Raw genomic sequence first — 26,508 nt, forward strand, 5'->3', positions numbered from 1 at the left:
TGTGTGATATGGGTCAAACCTTTTTTTTCTAAGTGCTTATGCTTGGATTTTAATAAACCATCAACACACATTTCTTCTAAGGAACTATCCATCTCTAGGGTTCCAATTTCCTAAATAGAACACTTAAAATGAGTGTGAATGTCATTAATTAGGTGTACCTTGGGTGGAATTTGAGATTGTCCACCATTAGGGTCGATTGTCTCCGCAATTGCTAGAACTAGCTTTAAATTTGGTGCTTTCCACTCCACACCCTTAACCAGCATTTCTGAACCTCTTTTTGCCTTGTTGCTACTAGTGCTTCTAGATGCCATCACTACTTGGTAAATGATAGAAATTTTCAAACAAATTCTTTGCTCAAAATTGCCTGGATGCACCTAGAATCACTTAGCTTTGTGTATTATGAAGTTGCTGTAAAAATGAGCTTGAATTCTACCCTTTTTGATGAAAATTCACCATTAATGCTAGGTACTATAATGACATAGTGCATGATAGACTATCATCTACTCACTAGCTCAGTAGAAACTTGTGACTCGGTGATTGAACAAAACTTTTATTACTCTCAACCTAGCTCGGATGAGTCTATGACCAACCTTGCTTGCTATGAACTAATCTCATGTGATCCCATTTTATCTAATACTGTTTTGGATCTTCTACTTGCTTTCATTTGGAGCTACTCAAGATATGACTTCAAGATATAGTTCTAGTTCCTTCTTCATGAATCTAATTGGAAATGGTGGAGTCACCCACTTCTTGAGTGACATTGCAATCATTCGAACTATTCTGCTCAATAGACATAGGAATCCACTATTGTCTCATCTGCTTGCTGATGTTATCAGATTTAGCTTTCTTCTCATCTTCAACGATTCCTATATTCATGTAGTTTTTGGCTATATGACCAATTTTAGTGCATGTATAACATCTTATTGTTGAATCTCTCTTTCTCAAGTGATGCCTTGTATAGTCTATGCCAATGTGTCCATATTCTTCATAATAGTGACATCTACACCAAGTATTGTAGTCCCAACCAAATATTGCTTTGATAATTTTTTCAGCTAGATTGAATGATTTGGATCTACATTTAGATGCCTTGTGACCTTGTTTCTTGCATTTGTGATAGTTACCTTCAAATTTTGATTTCTCCTTGCATTCATTAGCTTTATGACTATGCTTACTACAATTGTAGCATTTTCCATTGAATTTTTCCTTTCCATTGCTCCAACATTTGTTTGATGCATGACCTAACTTACCACAGTGATTGCAAGTAGGTCTTTGATTCCTTTGGGTACCTTGTTTAGAAGATTCGCCTTCTTCTTTGTAACCAATTCTCGCTTTACCTTTTTACCTATGAAGATTCTGCTCACATTGTTGAGTCAATTGATCCATGTCTACTTGAGATTTCATCATCCTTTTATTGAGTTTCTTTTTAGAGATTAGATCTGCTTTCAATCTCTCATTGATTTATCTTTTAGTGATTAGATCATTCCTTAAGTTTTCATTTTTAGATCTCAAATTCATGATTTCTTCATTTGCATTGGAGAGCTAATTGATAAGACTTTCTAGCTAAAGGAATTGATTTTGATTTACATTATTCCTTGCTTCCAAATTTTCATTTCCCTTATTCCTTTTTTCCAAAATTTCACACATCCTTATTGATTGAATTTCCTATTCTCTTTTCAATTTTCTTACCTCTTCTTGTAAAGAGCCATTCTTTTCTTGGAGTTCTTTGATTGCCTCATTAGCTTCATTAGAACTGCTTGAAGGGAAAAAGTCTTCAATCTTTTCTTCAACATACTAATGGTCATTTATTTGTCTTGCAAGCTCCTTCCTTCTTTTCAGTGATTGGGAAAGATGTGCTTTTGCTTCCTTGAGTTGAGCTATTGCCATTTCTAGATCTAGCTTCTCATTCTCAATAGCTTTGTCAAGTCTGAATATCTCCATTGTCCTTGATCTTTGCTCAAGCTTTAAACTTTATCCTAAGAACCACAAGGCTCTAATACTAGTTTTTGGAAATAATCAAGACTAGCTAGGTTACTAAGAGGGGAGGGGTGAATCAGTAACCTCAAAACTTTTAAATCAATTTACTAATTAAAGATATAAATCATTCACCATTCATTCATCTAATCTATTGCATGCATGAGAAAAGATAAACATTCATAACACATCAACATAGTATTTTGTTGACCCATAAACATTCCAAATGGAAAGTGAAACTGGGGTGGGGATGATACCCACGAAACTTCACTATTGCAGTATAAAGTTGGCATGTTAGGGCTTACATTGACCACTTCTGATGATCTACCCTATTAAGAGCAATTTAGACTGCTAGATCCACCTTGTTAGAGGTTTTACAAACATATAATGAAGTATGCACTTTGCTAGGAGATTTATACAAAGACTGTTAAGTCTACCCTATTAAAGGATTTAGAAAATTGATTCACCTATAAGGATGAAATAGTAGATTTGACTTACAATTAATTTTTTTGATTAGATCCTTGAAGTACAGATCACCTCTTGTGATTGATATATCTTTGCTACTCCTTAATGACCTTTCTGAATACTCTTCTCTGCTGTTGAGTCACATTTACTGTTCTCAAAACATTACATAATCAATTCCTTGATCATACCATACATACATTGCAAATGGTACAATACGTTACATATATACCATTCCAATAATTACAATTACAAGGTCGGCTAAAACACAAGTAAATAAAATATTACGGAGTCAGCCAAATAGTAGAATACTTGGGCTCTTCAAGCTGACTTGGTGACCTTTTGATACTCAGTGTCCACTACATTACTCAGCATCATTATGCACTCAATAGAAGTAGAAGCTCAGTCCATACTAGTCACACAACATAGCTTGGAACTCAGTAACCATTGGAGACTTGATAGATATAATGTTACTCAATAGATACTGAATAATTTGTTTACCTTGTTGTCACTCAGGAAACATTGCACATCCATCACTCAGTAGAAACTGGAATCACATCACACAAACTAATGACTCGATAGACACTATGAAGCTTGGTAAACACTGCTAAACTACAGACTCATTTGGTAGCTTCAGGAATGCTCAGTGTGAACTGCTTAAGTGATGAACTTACAAGGTAACCATTGAATGCTCGGTGTAAGCTATAGAGTGAGTGTTGAGCTCAATAATCATTTAGAATTCAATAAGTTTTGTCACTAATGACAAATATAACATATTCCAACAATAATATGATCTATGAAGTCAAAAAATACATATAATATAATTAACTATCCTAATACAAAGTGTATCAAAACAAACAATATGTGTCATAAAAACACAATCTAAAGGTGCCAACAAGACCTAATCTATCTGACCAAGTGTCCTCTTTACTCCACAAAAAGAGGACTTAGATGGATCATCCTATGTAATATGAGCTATATCATCATGTGGGACACCCTGTGAGGTAGATGGATCATCATGTGTAACATGAGGCATGTCTAATCATATACATGCTTAATTGAAATGGGTTTCAAAATCTAGCTTGCAAATAAATTAAACATTCACTACATAGTAAAATAAATACCACATGAGATGGGCGTCCCTTTGTAATAGGAGAAGGTGCGCTATGAAAGATACCAAATGTGGTAGTGGTGAGGTCCTGTAATTTACAACACATCCATTTTTAAAATTTGATAAAGAGCATAATGAGCTATGTATGTACATAAATCACAATACTGACCTTAAAGGATGATCTAGGTACCTCCATCTAGCTTAGTTTTGTACTCTCCACAACACTCATGGTGACATAGTCCTAAAATTATAGATACATAAATGTTGAGTCAAAATTCTATATACATGAATAATTACAAGGTACATAAACTAAAACGTACATAATTTGTACACTACATTTTTTAGACAATAAACACACACACACGCACACACACACACACACACACACACACACACACACACATACACACACACACACACACACACACATATATCATACCTAAGTAGTAGCCAATGTCACAGATGTGTCTAAACGTATGCTAGCACTATGATCAAAAGATGGAGTCAAAAATAAACTATATCAAGGCCTGTATGGATGAGTATGATCCATCTCTTGTTTGTAGAATCAAAACACATAAAATATATACACGAGTCAAAAAAATTCAGATTATAAGTTAATAACAATGTACATACATAAAAATAGTACAAATTATTTGTCTTTAGTCAAAAGTTAATACCGTATGTATTTGAGGTTGTGCCTCAGTGGTAACTAGGCCAAGACTTGTACATCAAACTGTGTAGCAATTGACAATCCCTACAAAATTAGACAAAAAGAACATATGAGCACATGTCATTAAATTTGAGTTCAAATGTACATTTTTATAGTTCAATTCAAACTGCAAAATTTACGTGGGACACCAACATTTGTAGGTCTCAAAAAAAGAATATATTGCCTCCTAGAAGGAACAATATCATCCCTCCTCTATTATTTCAAAAGTACAAATTAATATGGTTAATGCAATTAGATATATATGTAGAAAGTAAATAATTATATACTTTATGTTTAAATTTTAATTAAAATTTTACCTGCTACTCTTGACTGTCTCCAAACTCTCCCTACATTAGGTCAATGAATGATGACACATCAGTCTCATCACTACCATCACCATGGGTAGCATATACGTCATCATCAAAATTATCACTCTCAGCATAACGGTCATTGTGTGCTACATCAACATTGCTCTAGGGGCCTCTACATATGCCTCCACAACTACTACAAATATGTCCAAGTGGACAAACATGTATTGCTTGCATCCACTACTATAGTAAATTACCCGAAAGGGCACTCAAAGAGGTAAGAGTAGATGAAACTACTCGATGATGGTGTGGAGCTCTTACAACAGGTACAAGAACAGGTAAAAGGGGCTAAGGTTTCTTGTGGTTTCTCATTCTATCACTTAGCATTGCCCTAGGCCTATCCTGAGACATCCCTCCACCAAACCCCTGAAATGATTTCATATCAAAATAATTGGGTTTCAAACCCAATGCAAACTCAACCAATAGCTTCCTAAGGAAGAACATGGGAACCTCATGATTAGGATGTGGTGGATGGTCAAATACCATCCGCCACCACTCCCAAAAGTGTGATGCTATGTGTGAATGTGTGCACCATCTAATAGAAATACGAGGCTTCCTCTCATTAATCTCCTCACCCATCTTAGGGTTTACAAAATAGATTTTAAAATTTCCTATACCTATTTATAGGTTATGGACCTCTCTATATGATAAGACATCAGAATAGAAAGCACACATGTTTTTCCTCAATAATCTAAATGAATCAATATCATTCTCCAAATGCTCTATAGATTGAATGACACCTTACATGCTATTTTCAAAGCATAGTAGGTGAGAAGGGAGGTGGGCCTCATGACTGATAGCCTTAATATCTCACATGAGGTCATTAAGATTATGCCGCATGCTCTCTTGTAGATCATCTATGGTGGGTGGTGGAGGAGGACTAGTTGGTCATAGAGGTGGAGGTGGGGGTGGGGGTGGAGGTGGAGATGGAGATGGAGGGGGTGGAGGTAGGGGTGGGGGAGGGGATGGGGGTGGTGGTGGCGGTGGCAGTGGGTCCATCAAATATAATTTGCATATATGTTTAAACAACATAAAAAATGATAAAATTATTATTTAATAAAATTTAAATTTAAAATGTCAATTATATAAATGTGTGGATCTTTAAAACCATATCAATTAAATAAATAAAGTTAAACACTTAAGTAAAATTCAGTTTTAAGGCTAATTGAACATTACACCAAATTTAAGTCTAATCATAAAATGATACTCTAAAAAACTATATTAATAAATCAACTTTATAAATCTAGTTTTAATGTTAGATACAAACTTGTTTTGTCTATACAAGTTCAAGGGATCATGTTTTTGATATTAAGGAAAATGTTGTGAAAGTGCCCAATAGTTTAACCATTGTTTTGTTAGATTATGATCTAGATCCTAAATGGAATTGCTTTATGAAATATTGTAGTGATTTTATTATTATTAATATCTTATATTGAATGCTAGAGTAGTTATATTCCTATTCTATTTAGCTTTTAAAGTCTTGTTGAAAAAAATATTACAATTATATGTTTCTATCCTAGACCCCTAACTAACCATTAAGGATGATTTAGATAAACCATGCGTGATTAAGGATACAAAAAAGAACAATGATGATGATGATGATTTTAATCAATTATTTAGTATTTTATAGAAGAATGAATCCTTATGTTAGGAGTTCCCATTTTATTGGATGCATCCAAGGAGAAATCAAGGACTCACTTCTAGGTAATTTCATCAATAATGAGTGGAGAAGAAGAGAAGGAACCAAATAAAGTTAAGGATTACAAATGTTGCAAAAGATATTATGACTAAGAAATAGAATAGAAAGATAATTAATGAAGGGTAAGCCTTTAATGATTTGCCTTAAAATCTTGTGATTGTGAGTGAACAATCTTTGCGATAAGAGAAGGTGACAGATAAAATGGAAAATATTATCTAGACTAATGTTCCTTGTAGTGGTGAAAAATTAGGAATAAGTTTATTGTTTGTAGGTGATTTCGGTAAGACATCTTACATTAGCAAAACTTGGAAAGGAATAAGACTTAGAGACATGCATTGCAAGGATCAACTCATGAAATAATTATTGATCCTTTGTTAAGGAAAATGAGAGGTTAGAGAAGAAAATAGAAGAAGATGGTTGGAAAGTGTATTCCATGTGACCACATATATGTTATCATTTCTAGAAACATATCTCTCAGGTATGATTAGTAGTCATGATGAGTGAAATAAGAATAACATGTTTATGTCTAGGGAGGACTCATAGTGTTGCTTGAAGAGATTAATATGATGATTTGAGTTCTAAGTTACAATGTGTTGATCAGATACTAGTATTTTAGGTGATGATGGATCGATTATGTAATATTTTTTGGTGCTAACCAATTGAAGTGTTGAGTACTCATGTGTGTATCTCAAGATAGAAAGCTTCATGATTTTTATTTGTGCATGCTATTCTTATTTAAAGATAGATATTTCTATTTGATGTTCATGATGAACAGTGTAAAATTTCTTTTGTATTATGAGATAGAGATTTGTTTTTTGTTGATGTGGTATTTCACAATGCTTATTTATGTTTCTTAATTATATCATGTTATTAATATGAGAAAATAATGAGATTTTTGATTTGATTCAAAAGGCCTCTTGGAGTGTGTTGATGTATTATTGCTTGACTTAGTTATCTATCATTTGCATTAGATTATTAGTGTGATTGATAGATCATGGCATACTAGACATTATGTATGTGGGTCCTAACTATGTCTTAGTTTACATAACTTGGGTAAATTTGATTATTGTAGTTCATTTTTGTAAAATTAATATGATGGTTAAGATCAACCTTTTTTATGTTAATTTCATGTAACAAAAGATGAAATTATTTTTTAATGTTATAAGAAAATGGTGATGTTATTAGTGTATGAGATATAAAGGTGTGTAAGAATGTCGTACTAAAGATTGATCTAAGAGGTATGAATAGAATATATATTGAAATTTAGAGAGTTGATAACTTGTTTAGAGTTGCATTAACATATCATAGATGCTATTAGTCAATCCATAATTCAATGGATTTTTGTCCATAATGGATTGTTGTTTGTTCTAGGGTCATTTCCGTCAATATTATTTCCCTTTTCTATATTCAAGTAGCTAGACCAATATTTATGTACACTTATTTTATGACACTAGGGGATTGTATTCTCATTATGGATTATATGTTCATCTCAAGATCAAACAAAATTTAGTAATGTTACCTTTGTTGGCTCAAAATCTTAGTAATGAATGGGTTAAAAAGGTTATAAAATCTAATAGAATCATACAAACTCATAGCTAAAGCTATAACGAATGTAGACTTCATCACAAGTTGAATGAGTAATGGAAAATTATATAATATACTTGTTTAATAGTTTGACAGAAGAAGTTTACAGTTGATATAGTTTTAGTGTCTCAAAATATCAATGTACCATGATCTAGTATTTAACTTAAGACAATTATATCTATTAAATAACTACATTAGTAAATAATTTTTAATACATAATCCATTTCATTATTTAGAACTAATTATCAATAACATATATTCTACAAATAACATTATTCATATTATCCATAATATATCTTCAACCTAATTTAAAATCATTAAATATAGTTTTCAAACTTAGGATTAAGAATACTTTGCATTATACCTATTGTTATGGTTACCTGGTTAGGGATCAAGTGATAGGTTTAAGATTTGAAGTTACAATTATAATTAGGGTTTAACATTTAGGATTAAGTTTATTAACATGATTAGGGTTAGGCTTAGAATTAAATTTTTCAATTTTAATTATACAATTTGGTTCAAATTTTAATTAGTGTTAGGGTTAGGTTAGTATTATGGTGAGAGCGAGATTTTACATCAAGGTTAATACTATGTTTATGGTTACTGTGTAGTTTTATTAAAAAAGATATGGTTTTAAGGTAAGGGAACACATTATCTAAAACCTAGCTAAGGGATCCAAAGAACTAACCTAAAGTTTTACTAAGCAAACAATAACATGTACAATAATTAACATTAAAAACATAAGAGATTACATTCCTTAATGATTCGTTAATGAGCACATTTACATTTCATTTTTAAATAATTATACTAGAAGTAAAATAAATAACACATCCACATGAAAGAATAATTACAAGTTCAATCCATTTAAATAATATACATTTGCTCTAAATGCCACTTGGTATTAAATTCGAATGCACAATCATCCACGGTACATGTCACAGGGTATGAAAGGCTGAAAGAATATACATTTATAAAATAATTTACATCATCCATTCTCGATCCATGAAACAAAGTACAAAAAAATAAGTAAAATCATTAAATACTAAGTTTTATGTTTGGATCGCTTGGTGAGGTGTTACATGATTAATACTTAGTCATATGTTTAGGCTTTTATTGTTCAGTTATGGTTAGGTCGAGTTTAAACACTTATGAATATAGTTAGTTTACTTTCTTTGTTATATGGTTTACAAACTAATCTATAATTAATCATTATTTATTTGAAATAAATATAAAATATTGAATGTAATTACAATGAGTTTACATCTATTACGAAACTATTATTTAAATTAACAAATACAATAATCTAAAGATAATACTATTAACAATGAAAACTTACACTTTTATGTACATATTAAAAGTCAAAAAATAATAATAAATTGATGGTATATAAAACATAAAACAAAAAATATTTAAATAAAATACTACAAAACAAAATAAAATACATGGTATGTTGAAAAATAGTAGCAGCTAGGGTCGGTAGAGGTCAAAAATAGGCTCCCATATTGTTCTGAAATCGGGCTCACATTTTATAAATGATAAAAATGACACAAAAAATGCCAAAAATGGGGGGATTTTTAGTTTTTCAAATCAGGTACCTGATAATTTTAGAATTGGGCACTGATTTCAAAAAAAATAGGTACACAATTTGTTGAAAATTGGGTGCTCGATTTGTTGAAAATTGGGTGCCCGATTTGATGAAAATCGGCTACCCAATTTTTAAGAGGTTTGGGCACTTGATCCACATTTAAAAAATTGGGCACTGGATTTTTGAAATGTGGATCAAGTGCCCGAAGCAAGATTTTAGAATCAGGTACCCATTTCTTAGAGGTCCAATTTGACGGATTTGACTTCCACAAAATTGCAAGCCAACTTTGTGCTCTTACCCATTAACAAATTTATACTTCATCAGTTCAAGTTGTAAGAAAAATTAATATCAAACATTGACTACGAATAATTGAATACTCTCTATGTTTCAATTTATGGATACCACACAAGGTTAATTTATGGGGGTGATGGGAAGACCAAAGTGCATAACCAACAATAAATGTGTATAAATATATCAATTTTGACACCCTACAAAAAACCATAAAATCTAGTCAATGTTCTCCTTTGGGAGATATTCCAAAATAATAAATAACTTGTACACACAATCTCAAGAATAAATTATATATCCTAGTGGCAATATCTCTCTCCCCTTCTAACAAATCATTGTGCACAGCTCAATAAAACAATTTTCAAACTCTCTAATTTTTAACTTTTTAAATTTTTTCATCTTATTTATTTATTTATTTTATATAATTGATCTCAAAATTTGAAACCTTAACTCTACCTTTCTAATAATCTTGCTACTTTGGTTTTGCATGATTTGAAGATGGTTATTTCTAAACATTGTTTTTGTATTGCAAAAACACTTTTACAAGATTTATCAACTCAAATAATATGTTCTATTTATTAATATTCTATTTATTTCCCAATATTTATAGATCACCAATAGAATTTTCAAAAAAATTATTAGCTAATGGTCAATTTTTCCAAATTTTCTTTAAGTTCTTTATTTTAAAAAGTATTAGACAAAGTATATCCTTCTATCGACCTAACTATTGCACCTTATGGGTGTGAATGCTAGTTTTTAAGATTTTTTTGAATTGATAGGCTTACTCCTAGCAAAAGATTTGGTAATGTTTTTCAACAATTCAACTTTTCCTATGCCAAGAGATCTAAATTGTGCCAAAAATATATTTTTCTAATTTTGCAATCATTTTAAATTTGAATGAAAGGTTGTTGATACTTTCATTGTCCATATTAAGAGCAAGTTCACATGGTAGTTTTTTTGAGATGCCTAGTAAAGTAGAATGTGGTAAAACAATGTTACAATGGTCCAAATGCTTTGCAAACATGTTGACATGGCTTACACATTGTACAATGCTACAAACACAATTTTTCATTTTTGTAGAAATATTCCATGTACCTTTTATTATTCCCTACCACCCATAGGGGGGACTAATGTTTTCATTAAATCTTTCTTAGCTAACCATGACAATTGCAAATATTTCCCATAAAATGGGCTTGCAAATAATATTTCTCATTTATCATAAATTTTCCACTCAATATGTCAAATTTTCCATTGGTGGGAGGGTTTATTCTTAGTGTTCTTTTCCTTTTTTCAACACCAAAAATTATACTGTAAATAAGAATCCAAATGACATGGCCAGGGTGACAACTATATAATGCATTGTAGTTGAGTGTTCCATGCAAACTCCAGATGTTTCTTATGCATGTAATGTGCCTCTAAAATTGGAATTGACATGTTCAACTCTCAAGTTATTTTTACTTTACCTTTGGAGTACAAAATTCACTCAAAATTATACAGAAAAACAATAAGATGGAGATTATACCAACTCAAATAGAAGGTGCAATGGTCATTTGAGTGATATATCCTTGGTTTCTGATTAGTTTTGGTTCAATCATTTGAGAACTCACATTGTTATATTCTTTTAGGCTATTACATTGCATTTAATCCTTTTAGGTATTCTCAATAATGAAAGATAATATTTTTACCCTTCCATTGAATACGAATTATTTTCCCCTAGAGCCTACATATAAGACTTCTTACTATTTTTTATCTAAATATTTTCTATGATAAGAAAACCAATTTCTATCTCATCAATCAATATGAAAAACTTATTGATTCAGTTGTGTCTTCTCTATCCTTGAAAGTGCTATACAAGTTAGGCATTTGTGTGGTCAAGATATAGTGGAAATATTGTCATTTCTTTTCCAATACCTATTTTTCTAGTTAGACACACAAGTTTCTGCTTTATTAGCTTGTTCATATTTTGCATATGGTGCCAACCTTAAATATTTTGGTGGTACTTGTAGTCCTCTCAAGTCATTTGGTATGGAAGGTTCAGTAATGGTGTTTCAATAGATGTGTATATATAAAGGAGCACAGTGTGTTATGGAAAAATAAGATTTTATAATAGACATGTATCACATGTGGTGGTGACATCTAACCAAGAAAGTAGATGGAACATGCTTCTACTTGTGTTTGTACACATAGGATCCATGCATTTAAGACTATGATCAATATTTAAAATTATTATGATTGAAATTTGTTTCTTTCTTTTTTCCTCGATGTTCTATTTTAAACATTATAGTTTTGCAAACTTTAAGTTTGTTTTTTCTTTACACAACGTTGAGGAAATGAGCTTTATAAGTTTCTTCAGGCTTTCAATCCCTAGAGGTCTCAAGCTGCAAGCTTTCAACTTTGGGATATAATGATTATTCAAGAACAACATTCAACCAATTTATCAATAGTCATTTTTTTAGTGTGGGAAAAATTTATTCAATCCCTTTTTCCCTCTTCATTGCACTAAATATAAATTATCTCTTTTCTAATTTGGGTGTGCATGATTGGACCTAGAAGCTAAGATTTCCTATTATTTTCTTATCGGTTTTAAGATAAAGAAATTGGTTAGATATAAGTTCTACCTTTGCTCTTTTTAGAGGACATCTTATATTTCCAATCATTTTTTGCAAGGATCTATAGCTTACTTTTCTATCAATGCTCAATTAGAACAATAAATATCATTGTTAGTTGCTCCTCACTTATGTTAATTTTTTGCACTTGATGGTGAGGGAAAGCATATTCTCAAGTACAAAATATTTTGTACTCAATCCTTATTTCATAACTTTCTTTACAATTCATGTTAATTATGAGTAAGTAGAATAAATTAAAATTGTAAAATATTATTTTTACAACATATGTTGATGGATCTTACTTTATAATAACTTATTTTATAGAAAATTTGTGCTTTTTATTTGTTAACTCTATAGCAGGAAAGAATCAATGGAGTGCAAGACCTAGGTCCTTAGAATAGTAAGGCAATAGAGTGATGTCAGTAGTCCATCTAATAAAGTAATGTTGGTAGTTCTGATGTAATAACTTACCTTCATTATAATATAATTAGTTGGGAGGTGACACCCTTTCTAAAATTAAGGTGTTATCTAATTTTCCAATTGACCTAAAAGTTATAGGGGTCTCACCCTATAGTAGTAGCTCACAAGGTACAAATCTCATAGAAACCTATATAGTGTAAGTGTAAATTACTAGTTCAAAGTGAACCTTTGAGAAACTCCAAGGGAGATACAAAATTAGTAGAAAATAGAATGTTTTCTTTAAGATCCCTCCTTCCTCTATGAGCCACTCCCTACACTCATTCTTGCTCTTTCTCTAGGGTTGCTAGTTCAACAAAAACTTCTTCTTGGCCAACATTTAAACCAATAACTTAACACTATTATCATAATTGGGGATAAACACTAAGCTAGTATGCATGTACACTTCATATGAGTACCATGTTGATCCTTTCATGCTTCTATCATTCCATGTGTCATCTACAAACAAACATTCCCCTACCTTAGGCAAGGACTAGTCATCTCAATGACAACATGTTATATAGATCATTGAATGGATGCAAAGTGCGTATAGATATCGATTGTATATAACTACTCTAGCTAAAGAATTTATGTTTATTGTGTTGATCAAATAAGTAAGATTGACAAAAGAGTGTCAACACACTTAACCATCTTCACTATACATGTCGAGTACACAATGGAAGCCGAGCTAGAATTTCTTTTTGTGTCAAGTCATAGATAGTGCCGAGTAAACTATAGTTGTTGCTGAGTAGAACACATTATAGTATATGCCAAGCTATACATAATTCAACATGTGCCGAGTGACTCAAGATCCAATAGGAGCCAAGTGTTATGAAGTTAATAGGTGTCAAGTAACATAGGAATATTATAGGTGCTGAGTGACATAGTAATTCTATAGGAGCCGAGTAACGTAGGAAACATAGTGGATGTCGAACATCAGTATTACTTCATGTGCCAAGCAATCCAAGATTAGCATGAAAGTTTGTGCAATCGCAAGCTAAGATGTAAAATGATTATGCATGACTCATGACAAGATAAAAGGATAAGATCAAATCCTCACAACCACCTATGCAATCCTCATGCAGCCAATCAAAAAATTGGAGACTACATGTAGCCAATAGGTGAATTTCAAGGGTTTGAGTGGGAACATTTGAATCAAGGATACATAATGAACGACTAATCTTTATAAGGGAGTCTTGATGTCATTAAATGAGAGAGAAAGAGAGAGAGAGGAGTCATGAGAAAAAGGAAAAGTAGAGCCTATTATTAAGGTCATTGCAGAACATTAGTGTCAAAGATTTAGTGGAAAGGACAACATTTACACATCTAGTTGATCATAATAGAACAAGGAACATAATTAGTAGATCAGATCTAGCAGAGATCAGTGATAGAAGAGAAGATCAAGTACATGAGATCAACATCAGAGATTACATTAGATCAAGTGTATTATTCTAATACTCTCTCACAATTGTATTAGGAATTTGGAAATCCTATTGAGTTAGGTGGGTTTAATAGACTTATGTAAATCCTTTAACAAGGTGGCATTTTAAGTTGAATGTTCTTAAGTCCTCTAACAAGGCACACTCCTAACAAGGTGTAGAAATCCTTTAATAGGGTCACATTTAACAGTGTGTTGTAGACTTTAACAGGGTAGGCCTTTAATAGGGAAAACCATAATAAGTGGTTGAAATCAATTGCTGCAGTAATTTTGTGGGTATCATCCCCACCCCAATTTTACCTTCTTCTCCCTGGAGGGTTTTTGGGTCACCAAAATCTCAAGTGTGATGTGGTGATGCATGTTTTCTTCTCATGATTGTTTAATGTTTATATGCATGCATGTTAATTTCAGTTTTATGTTATTAAGGATTTAAAATATATAAAAACATTAGTACTTCTGATTAACCCCCCGCAGCTCGCCCCCGCCCCCCCACCCCCCCCTTCTCAAAAGCACTCTTTCCATTTAGACATTCCAAAAATTGGTATCAGAGCCAAATTCTCTCAAGAAGAAGCCTAACAACTTGGAGGAAAAGATCTGAAAATAGAAGTCTTCAAACTTGGGAAGATCATTGAGAACTAGGTGGTAGAAGTGCATCTCGCTCTGCACAAGGTATAGGAAGCTAGAGAGGAATTAAGAAAATCCTTGAAAAGAAGGAAGGAAATAGCTATAGCCAAAAATGATATTCATTACAAGGAGATTGACACCACACAAGTGTTTTCCAAAGGAGATTCCAAAGAGTTTGATGCAACAATAGCAGAATTGATGGAGAAAAACAAAGTTCAAGTAGAAGAGATAAGATCTCTCAAGATGGAAAATGAATCATAGGCCATGATGCTATGTGAAATCACTGAGAAAAAGAAAAGAGCAGTTGAGGATAGAGTCATACTTGAAGATGATAAATTAAATTTTGCAAACAGACTTGAAGAAAAGTCTACTGAACTAACAAGGATCTCAAACATGCAGATGGTTACACTTGCCCAACTGATGAACCTTCATCATGAACTCAATATAAAAGATATTGAGATCTCTAGTTTGAGGATGCAGAATGAACAACTGCAGAATGAATTGGAGAGACAAAAAGAAACAATAGAGAATCTCAACAAGCCAAGTGATGCTATCATGTACTTTAAATAGTTGCTAAAATCCCCAAGATTAGCCCATGATACATTAGGACTTGGATATACTAGCACTGAAGTTGGTGAATCATCAAAGAATCTTGAGCAAAGAAGTGACAAAGGTAAGGATTCTAAACCCACTTGTCATTACTATAATAAAAAGGGGCATACTGCTAATGTTTGTAGGAGTAGAAAAATCAATCAGCCAAACACATCCAAAAGCAAGGGTTATTGTCACAAGTGCAACATGCAAGGACACATGACACAAGACTGCACATCTAAAGTCACAAGGACATAAAGGTTTGATGGACACTACCATAATTGCAAGAAGCATGGACATAGAGCCTTTGAATGTAGATCAAAGCCTATGTGGACACCAAATCAGCATGTAAGAAGGGACAACTATGTACACCATTACAATTGGGACTACAATACAAGACAAAGTTGTCATTATTGTCAAGAGTATGGTCACATACCCCAAAATTGTATCAGAACACATTTCAATGGGAACTATAAAAGATGGTTGAACCAAACTGCTTGCTTCAGTTGCATGAAAACTAGACATGTCAGCAAGAATTGTCCAACAAAGGCCAAGGCACCCAAGACTAAAGTAAATAAGGGCAAAGAAGAGGTTGATGTGGAACACATTAGAACAAACATGAAGAAGACATCGAAAAAAAAATGCACCAAGTACATCCAATGAAAGGGTCACTTCACCCAAGAGGTCAAGTGATCATATCTCATCCAACTAATCACAAAATGAGCCTATGGGGCTGATACATATAAGGAAGTATCATACATCAGCCCTAAATAGTGAAGAAGCACTACAAAGTATAAATTTCAATGAGTTAGGATGCCAAGAAAAAATTTGAATAATGATGTCATGATGTCTTTGGTTGCCAAGTAAAATTGCTTTGGATGCCAAGTCAAGAAGTTTAGTGGAAGCTGAGTAAAAATTGTAGTGGTTGCTGAGTTATCAACAAAGTTAGAAGATGTCGAGTGAGAATAGATGCCGAGTGGATGCCGAGTTGAAAAACCTTTGGAAGCTGGGTGATATGTGAAGGTACAAAAATGCATTAAATGCAAGATTTTTTAGACGCTTAAAGCTGAAAATCAATTGATTTTGAGCCATTCAAACAAAGAGTGATTACCAAAAGCATGAATGAGCAATTTTTGAGTACTCAACTAGTGATTTGCAGCGATTCAAAATCTATGCATGTGATTTAAGAGTTTAACCAGGTATTTCCTTTAGGTGCTGAGTTTTACAATTTGTGAAGTTTATTTTAAATGTCAAACCCTACTTCAGTTTAAAATGGCATCTAGTTCAAAGTCCACCAAAGGGAAAGAGAGCCATGAAATTCAACTTGTTAGCAATGAGGTTAATCAACCAAAATTCAAGCCAATTCCAGAAGTTGCATATAAAAATGATCTCGTTGGTGTCCTGTCTACCATCTCTAGTAAAGTTGTTATGGTTCAGGATGTGCAAAGGTGTTATAACTGCAAAATAGGAGCCATAGGAGACTTGGAAATCTTTAATGCCTTTGAAAAACTTTGTGACAACAGTATATTAAAGGATGAATTTTCAATTGTAGAGAAGAAGGGTTTAACCAAAGCCCTAGTTTTTCCAATCATATTCAAAACTGAGTGGACACACATAGTACTTAGTGGAATTCATGATGGATCACTCTAGTTAGAGCAAGGACCAGTTAAAATTACTAAGAGAATTGTTCATAGGGTCATAGGTTTTCCAACACTAGATTGGCCCAAGACACTGAGAAGTGATAAGAAGGAAACAATAGAGAAGAATACAGGTGCAAAGTGGAATAACAAGGGAATGACAATTGACATAATAAAAGACTCCCTATTAGATTTTTGTGTGAGGATCATATCACATAAATTTTATTAGTCCAACAGATTAAATAGCATGCCTTGTATAGCTTTTGATGTTGCATACAAATTGATAAAGAAGGATCATACATACGACCTTGCAGAGCTCATGTTGCAACAAATTAATGAAAATCTTGGAGCTATTAGAAAATCCAAGGGGGCACAATGCAAATTTGGGTCAATGTTAGTTTGTATGTTCTTTTATGTGATGAAGGAGTTCCCTTCATTTGGCAAACTCAACTGGAGTTAGAATAAAATAATTATTGATCAGATAAATGATTTTATTGTACAAATGGGAGATAGTTTTGATGATCAAATGACTATATATTTTGATGATATCAAGAATGCAATGAAGAAAAGAATGAGGATACCAGTCTCATTGGTGAAAAAACTTGTGAATGACATATTGTTTCTTGTTGACATTGATTATACTTACATTCAAGAAGTCCTTCCAAGAGTAAGATGGCTCAGACCATTGGGATATGAGATTCATGTTGACCAAGCTTCAATAGCCATCACAACACTACTTGCAGAGGAGATGGACAAAACTACCAAGGAATTTGGAACTTATGACACTATCAAATCAAGAGTTGTTATAGAACTCAAAATAACCACAACAGTGAAAAAGAAGGAGAAGCTGGTGAAAAAGATAAAGAAAAAATTTGGTGTCGAAGAAATAAGTGCAGTAGGAGAAAAAGAAGAAATTAGTGGAGATGAAGACAAAGGTGATGATGAGAAAGAAGAATATGAGAGTGCTGAGGAAGAAGAAGCCATAGAAGCACCCATCAAAGGCAAAGTCATCAAAAGGAAGGCAAAGACACCTCCTACTCCTTAGCCTAAACCAAAGAAAGTTGCCATGCCAACACCCAAGAAGCCAACAACCAGAGCTACAACAAGGGCCTCCACACGAAAAGCCAAAGAGGAAGCTACAAAGAAGAAGAAACCAACCAAGAAGGAATAGGAAGAGCCAAGGAAAATGAAAAGATATGTGGCTCAACCTGATACTAATGAGGAAGATCAGTCTCAAAAGGTAAGTCATCCTCCTGAGTCTTCAATTGATACATTATGTGAAAACATTAGGAATGGAAACTTAAGTGGCATGAAAAACATTGATTTCAATAAGTTCACCAAAGAGGAACAAAAAATAATAGAAGAATAAATCTATGCAATGATGGCATAGTTCAAGTATACACCCCTTGAACTAGATGGACAATTTCAAGAGAATTGTCTAAAATTGTAGAAGACATATGGCATGTTTGTTTGACAGTGGAGAAGGAGATGAGCGAATCAACCCTAGCAAGATTACTGCCTAATCTGACAAGGGAACAAATAACTAAAGCAGTCAAAAGGCATAACACTAGGATTACACCTAAGTATAGGGCATTCTCCATACTCCAAATCAAAATTGAAGAAGTTGTACAAAGAACCACAAGATCATGGAAGAACTTATATAAGAAAATTGAAGATGTTTTTGAAGAGGAATACAAAGAAGAAGCTACTGCAAAGTCAGAAGAGAGAAGAAAGAGGAGAGAAGAGAAGATAGAAGTGGAGAAAAAGGTTGAAGAGGAGGAAGGAAAAGATGAAGACATGGGTACTGATGGGCAACAAGATCAAAGTGTGCAAGACACACAACTACCACCTCCTAGCCCTCCTCACTATTCTATCACACCTGCAAAAATCATAAAGATTAAGGATGTTACTAACACCACAAGTCAAAACATCAACCCATTAACTACAGAGGATCTCATTAAGATCCTTGACCTAACAACTCTTCAATCACAATTGTGTACAAGTCCCATAATGGTCAGTGTTGATGAGCTCCAAAAGTTAGTAGATAAAATAAAGAAAGGTGAGGTGCCACCAAAAGAACCACCTCAAATCACTCAAACTACTAGACTTTCATTTCTACCACCTCCTTCACCACCAAGAATAGCCATGCAAGCTCATCAGGAGCCAAGTGCAATATCAAGGGAAGTCATAGGTACACCAGTATAGATAACAAGTACACACCCAGTAGTAGTGGTACAAGAAGAGGACAAGGAAGAAACATAGGATAAGGAGGAGTTTGCAATAAAAACTTTGGTTGAATTGCCAAAAATAGAAACTCCTACCAAACCCATTTAGAAGCTGAGTACTGACATGTTGATCATACAAGTCAGTACAGCAAGCTCAAGTTCTACTAGGGTAGCCAAGACCATTCATTATGGTATTCCTAAGCTTGATGAAGAAATTCAAATACCCTATTATGATTCAAGCACTTTAACTGAGGAAAAGATGAATGAAATACAAAGTGCATTGAACAAGAGAAGGAGGCAAGAGGCATTGAGGAAAGACTTCAAATATAAGTAGGAAATAAATGAGATCAAAGATATATTCATGGATTCCTTCAGCCTACAACCTCCAAATGCAAGTAGGCCAATCCTTGAGGAACTATCTGATATAGTTGACCAAGTGAATAATGAATACCATGATACAAATGTAAAACTCATGGAATGGTCAAAGAAGAAGTTTCTAGGCAAGGTCAACCAAAAGATAGCTAATAACATTATTTTGGGATAGGTTGACCTAGCCAAGAAATTGGATAAGGAAAAGATTGTATTAGGGAACATCTTTTCCCTTTATAGAAAATTGTGTGATTTTTCCAGGTTCACACAAGAAATAAATCAAAAAAATTTGAACTTTGAGAGAAAAATTAAGCTCTTTAGTATGCAACTACCCTCCAATCTTGAACAGAGTGAAAAGTATTTTTCTCAAACACTTCACACTCAGAGGGAATTAGCTGCATTATCCGCAGAAGAGGCCACTATTAAAGAAAAATTGATGCAAATTCAAGCCTCTATCATTCCCCATTTGGAAGTCTTGCAAAAAGAGCAAATGTATGCAGAAATAGTCCTCAAGAAGGATCCAAATATTTCTACACATGAAGGACTTTTTGATCTAGCAGCAGAGCTTGCAATCCAACACAAGTCATTGGATATTGATTTAAATAATTGGGATGTAGCTCTCAAAATACTCCTTGAGGTAAACAAGACATTTTTGGCCAAGCATGACATTACTATTTAGAACCCTTTGACATAAGTGTCAAAAAGGGGGAGATAATGAAGGAGATAATATTATAAGGGGGAGATATATTAAAGGATGAGAAATGAATATAGCAAGAAGATAAGGAGATAACAGGGTCATTAAATAGGATCGGAAGCAAGAATAGGTCAGAAACAGAGGACATCAGGCACAACGGCACAAGACATCCAAATTCATGACATGATCAACTCAGGGGGAGTCATAAGGTATAGTGTTGTTCACAATATCTTTTTGGAATTTTGTAACTGAAGAATATACACATAAGGATTAGATCATGAATGATCAGTTAAGCATTTTTGACACTCATGTCAAAGGGGGAGATTGTTGATCAAATAAGTAAGATTGACAAATGAGTGTCAACACACTTAACCATCTTCACTATACATGCCAAGTACAGAATGGAAGTCAAGCTAGAATTTCTTTATGTGCTGAGTCACAAATAGTGCCAAGCAAACTACAATTGCTACTAAGAAGAACACATTGCAATATATGTTGAGCTATACAGAATTCAACAGGTGTCGAGTGACTTAGGATCCAACAGAAGCCGAGCATTTTGAAGTTAATAGGTGTTGAGTAACATAGGAATACTATAGGTGTCGAGTGACATAGTAATTCTATAGGAGTCAAGTAATGCAAGAAACACAATGGATGCCAAGAAATCCAAAATACATGGTGCCAAGCATTAGTATTACTTCATGTGCCAAGCAATGTAGAATCAACATGAAAGTTTTTGCAATCGCAAGCCAAGATGTAAAATGGTTATGCATGACTCATGATAGGATAAAAGGATAAGATCAAATCCTCACAACCACCTATGCAATCCTCATGCAGCCAATTGGAAAATTGGAGACTGCATGTAACCAATAGGTGAATTTCAAGGTTTTGAGCGGGAACATTTGAATCAAGGATGCATAATGAGCCACTAATCTTTATAAGGGAGTCTTGATGCCATTAAACAAGAGAGTGAGAGGAGTCATGAGAGCAAGGAAAAGTAGAGCCTATTATTAAGGTCATTGCAGAACATTGGTGTCAAAGATTTAGTGGAAAGGATGGAATTTACACATCTAGTTGATTAGAATAGAACAAGGAACACAATCAACAAATCAGATCTTGCAAATATCAGTGACAGAAGAGTAGATCAAGTACCTGAGATCAGCATTAGAGATTGCATTTGATTAGGTGTATTATTCTAATACTCTCTCACAATTGTATTAGGAATTTGGAAATCCTATTGAGTTAGGTGGATTTAGCAACCTTATGTAAATCCTTTAACAGGGTGGCATTCTAAGTTGAATGTTCTTAAGTCCTCTCACAAGGAAAACTCCTAACAGGGTGTAGAAATCCTTTAACAGGGTCACATTTAACAATGTTTTATAGCCTTTAATAGGGCAAACCATCAAAAGTGGTTGAAATTAATTGCTGCAGTAATTTTTTGAGTATCATCCCCACCCCAGTTTTACCTTCTTATTCCTAGAGGGTTTCTAGGTCACCAAAATCTCAAGTGTTATGTGGTGATGCATGTTTGCTTCTAATGATTGTTTAATGTTTATATGCATGCATGTTAATTTCAGTTTTTTTTATTAAGGATTTAAAATATATAAAAAGGCTTGTACTTCGGATTCACCGCCCCCCGCCCCCCCCCCCCCCCCCCCTTCTTAGAAGCACTCTTCCCATTAAGACATTCCAACATATTGATTATTTTAGTTTATCTATTGGAAATAATGTTCTCTTACAAAAATTATAATACTAAGGACATGTAATCAAGTTCTATGATTTGTCTATAAAAATTGATCCATATAAGGTAGAGACTTTAAACTTAATAAGATGGGTAAAGTTGATTTATCTTCCTATAGAATTGATGTAGACTAAAATATTTAAAATAATTGCACATCAATTGGGAAGATTTGTGAGGCTAGAAAAAAACTTCCTATTATATTTTGATGTTTTGATTGTTGTAGAGGTAGACATTAGGAATAAATATATGTTTGAGTTCACCAAATCGTAATTGTGAATAGGAATATGTATTCCAATTTTGGCCCAAAAATGAGCATTTGCAATTCCACCTAAATAGGTGGAATTGGAATACATATTCCTATTCTAGTTCTATTTATTTTAGAAAACATAAATTTTTGGGTCCATGAATTCCCCATCAAATTTTGACTGAGCTAAACAAGAATAGGAATATGTATTCTTATTTTCAATTCCAGAATACGTATTCTTAATCCCACAGCCAAACATACCCTAAGCAAGTAGCTTTTATGCCCATCTAAAGGAAATGAACATAAACTAAAATCTTGTTGTTAATATTAGTTCTCTAAAGTAACATAGACATTTATTGGGATAAGTTACTATAGAGATGTCATAGATTGAGCAAATATACTATATATAGGTTGTATCAAATAACTATGGTCTCATGACTTACAAAGGTTGTTAAGTGTGTACAAATTGAAAATATGGTTTATAATATTTCAATAACATGGAAATGATGGTTGTGTAGTTAGAGTTAATTCTCACAATCATATGTGAAATGATGAAAATATATGAGCAAATTATGTTTACCTAGATAGTGAACATTGGCTCAAACTTAACTCTAAAATTAAATTTACATTTTATTTTAGAATTGTAGCACTTAACATAACATAACCTAAGTTTAATCATTATTATAACCATTAGGAATTTTTTTTTGATATAATTTATGTTGGCCCAACACATTTTAAACTACTTATACTCCAGCTTGCCCATCATCTAGTTTTAAAGTAGAAAAATTATTTTGATATTATATTCAATCCCTCAAAATGCTAGAATAGTATTAAATAGTATCTTCAATTTTTCCACTTTAATAATTGTAGACTTGCTAAATAATTAACCAAATAGTCAAATTGGAAAAATGTAACTTTTTTTCACAAATAGTTAGCTAAAACCCTTTTAAAAACATTTTTAAAAAAAGTCTAAATTGTATTAATGTTTGAAAAACTATTTTAAGGCATTCATATTTGTTATATAAATTTAATCACTTCAAAGATCCTAAAATGGTTAAATAATACCCAATGCAAACACCTTTGTCGATAATAATGCAACAATGTATAATTTGTAGTATTGTAATCAATGAATAAATTAAGGAGGTAAATATTGTTTTTTTTACTAAGTCTATCAAATATTACTAGGTCTATGATCTAGAGTTTGGGGAGAGATGTATTTTGCAAGGTATATGGGTGGATTGAGGTTCAAAATCCATGATGAAATCAGTCTTGTGACACCTAGCACTATTGAAAATCATTATAAACTTGCAATGAGGGCTAGGGAAAATATTAAAAGGAGATAAGAGTGGAAAAGGAATGATAGAAGTAGAGGTAGAGGAAGAGGAAGAGGTAGAAGTCCTCCAAATGAAAACTAGGGACCACATAGACAAGACAAAGGCAAGAAGCCTATGAAAAATTAGAATAGGAGCATAAGAGGTGGAAGATATGGTGGAGGAAGAGAAGTGCTTACAAGAAGGTGTTTCACATGTGATAAGTGGGGCATAATTCATACAAATGCCCATTGAATGAACTCAAAAATATAGGAGGAAGAGTCCATAAGAGGAAGAAAAAGAACAAATAATTTCAAAGAATAAAGATCTTGAGGAAGGAGAGTTTCTAATGGTGATAAGGTGACAATCAATAAGAAGGATAACCATATTCAAAACTAGGTGTCAGGGCAAAGGAAATTTTTGTCAAATTATGTTTAATTCAGGTTGACATGACAACATAGTATCTTATGAGATGGTTGAGAAACTAGGATTGTAAAATCAACCACATGAATATCCTTATCAAGCCACGTGAGTGAGCAATGAGCAAGAAATCATGGTGAGGAATCAGGTCTATGTTGAGTTTTCCATAGGGGACTACTATGATAGGGTCCTTTATGATATAATTTCAATGTCTTGTTGCCACATCATCTTTGGGAGAACATGAAAAGATTTGATGAGGACTTTACATAATGGGTTGATAGACACATACTTGGTGCACAAAGAATATGAGAAAATTGTTTTGAGACCTCTTGGAGATAACAAAGAGTAGGAGCACTTGACAATTTTATTTGGAAGCAAAGAGCCTTTGAAATTGAAGGCTTGTAAGAGGGAACAAGAACCTGATGAAGGAAAGGTTTTCAATGACAAGGTAAAGGAGAACACACAGTCCTATGAAAAGGCTTAAAATGGAATGATTGTGAGACCATTAAATGTCCTTTGGTTGAAAAAGTTGGTGGTGGAAGAGTCCTTGTGATTGGGGGCATGGTGAAGAGGCAAGAAGATCAAATGAAGACAAGAGAAAAATTATAGCAACATGCTAATGCTTAATGTCATGGAGGGCAGCAAGAAAATGATTTTTTTATTTATAACCTTTTGTATAAGTTTGATGAAACTAAAACCCTAATTTTCAACACATTTTAGCAAATAAAAAATTATCTAAAAAAAATAGGAAAATATATCAATTCTTATTCCAAATAATTATTAGAAATTATAATCCTAAACTTCATCCATTTCTATACATTTCATTAGTTCACTTCATTTTCAAATTCTAAATAATAATACCAGTTTTATGGCATTGAATGTAAACAATTATACTTTAGTTAGCCTCTTCCTTTATAAAAGGGTGATAGAGGTTTGTGCTTTTATTCATAAAAAAGGATGTTTAAAATTAAGAGTACATATGATTTATGAGAATTTTAACCCTATGTTGGATAACTTATTTTCATGAAGTAGATTATTACATTAGTTTTAAATATGAAACTCATTTTGTTAAAAATTATTAGAACTTTCTCAACAAATAGATTATATGCCACTCTAACATTTTTCAATATGTTTAATTATTTTGGACAATCATCTATGAAGGCCTATTTGGGTGGGGACAAATAAGTTTAAACAATGTTAACAAATTCACACTTCTTGTAAGAAAACTTAGTGTCCAACATTGACTAAGAATAAATTCAAAACTCTCTATGTTTCAATTTGTTGATACCATAAAAGTTTATTTTAGGGGAGTAATCAAAAGACCAAAGTGTGTAGCAGACAAAAAATGTGTATAAATAAATCAATTTTGACACCCTGCATACAACCATCACATCTAATCAATGTTCGCCTATGGGAGATATTCAAGAATACTCAATAACTTGTACACACAATCTCAAGAAGAAAAGATAAATCCTAGTGCCAATCTCTCTCTCTCTCTCTCTCTCTCTCTCTCTCTCTCTCTCTCTCTCTCTCTCTCTCTCTCTCTCTCACACACACACACACACACACACACACACACACACACACACACACACGTGCATGCGCACGGGTGCACGCCCGCACACACACACACACACACACACACACACACACACACACACACACACACACACACACACACACACACACACACACACACACACACACACACACAAACACACACACACACAAAAAAAAAAAAAAATCATTTTGCACAAGTCAATAATTTTTATTTTTTCATCCTTTCATTGATTTATTTTATATAATTGATCTCAAAATTTGCAACCTTAAATCTAATGTTCTAATGATTTTGCTACTTTGGTTTTACATAGTCTGAAGATTGTTATTTCTAAACATTATTTTAGTATCACATAAGATGTTTTACAAGACTTGTCAACTCAAATAATATGCTTTATTTATTCCTATTCTATTTCTTTTCCAACATGTATAGATCACCAAAAGAATTTTCAAAATATTTATTAGCAAATGATCAATTCTTCCATTTTCTTTTAATTTCTATATTCTCAAAAATATTAGACAAAGCATATCTTTCTATCAAGCTAACTATTGTACCTTATGAGTGAAAGTGCTAGTTTTTAAAATTTTTTAAGCTAAAAGGCTTTTTCCCATCAAAAGATTTGGTAATTTTTTTCAACAATCCAATTTTTCTTATGCCAAGAAATCTAAGTTGTTCCTAAAATATATTTTTCTATTTCCACAATAATTTTAAATTTGAATAGTAGGTTGTTGGTTTTCCCATTGCCCATGTTAACCCAAAGTTCACAAGGAAGTTTTGTCGAAATGTGTGGTAAAGTGGAATGCAATAAAATAATTTTAAAG

This window comes from Cupressus sempervirens, chromosome 11 (assembly GCF_028749045.1).
Source record: "Cupressus sempervirens isolate cs-2001-9-10 chromosome 11, ASM2874904v1, whole genome shotgun sequence".
Taxonomy (NCBI): domain Eukaryota; kingdom Viridiplantae; phylum Streptophyta; class Pinopsida; order Cupressales; family Cupressaceae; genus Cupressus; species Cupressus sempervirens.